The following is a 797-nucleotide window of genomic DNA, read 5'->3' as shown; positions in this document are numbered from 1 at the left end:
TGAACATACACTCAGAAGAAGGGGTATAGAACCTGTGTAAGAACCATCAGATCTAGCTGAAGTAGAAGGTGAAGGGTCAAAAAATATGGTAGAGTAGAATCAACAACAGAGAACACTTTCTGACTATGCCAAACCCTCAATTATGGGCAAGCAGTCGATTACCGTGTGGCCCCCGATTATAGCTCCAAATTTTGAGCTAAAGCCAACATTCATCCAAATGATACAGCAGTCAGCGCAATTCAATGGTTTGCCCGATGAGAATCCAAATAATCACATTGAAAACTTCTTGGAGGTTATTGACATGCTGAAGATGAACGGTGTTACGAATGATGCAATAAGATTGTGGGCCTTCCCATTTTTCTTGAAGGGGAGAGCTAAACACTAGCTACACTCATTACCTAGAGCATCGATCACCACATGGGACCAGATGGTAGAAGCCTTTCTTGCCCGATATTTTCCTCACAAAAAATCTGCAAAAGCTTACGAATGAGATTTCATCCTTTGTGCAAATGGAATTGGAGTCTCTATTTCAGACATGGGAAAGATTCAAGGAGCTCCTGCTCAAATGTCCTCAACATCGGTATCCATAGTGGATGATCATTCAGACTTTTTACAATGGTTTGAACCCAAGCACAAGATAGTTACTTGATGTAGCAGCAAGAGATACCTTAGATAGCAAGACCCCCAGAGAAGCCTGGTAATTGATTGAAGTAATGGATTTGAATAGCTACCAATGGAATTCAAGAGAGAAGAAGAAAGTGGCCAGACTCCATGAAATCGACACGGTTACATCCTTG

The 797-nt window shown here is 41.5% G+C and overlaps 1 non-coding gene across 1 annotated transcript; it reads right to left on the bottom strand.

The window, feature by feature from the left end:
* Positions 1-476: 476 nt before the first annotated feature.
* On the bottom strand, positions 477-583 carry LOC120264145. The gene has a single exon (XR_005537319.1). It is a non-coding gene; the product is annotated as a small nucleolar RNA R71 (small nucleolar RNA).
* Positions 584-797: the final 214 nt, after the last annotated feature.

Source organism: Dioscorea cayenensis, chromosome 6, assembly GCF_009730915.1.
Source record: "Dioscorea cayenensis subsp. rotundata cultivar TDr96_F1 chromosome 6, TDr96_F1_v2_PseudoChromosome.rev07_lg8_w22 25.fasta, whole genome shotgun sequence".
Classification (NCBI taxonomy): domain Eukaryota; kingdom Viridiplantae; phylum Streptophyta; class Magnoliopsida; order Dioscoreales; family Dioscoreaceae; genus Dioscorea; species Dioscorea cayenensis.
This window is presented reverse-complemented; position numbering and strand designations above follow the sequence as displayed.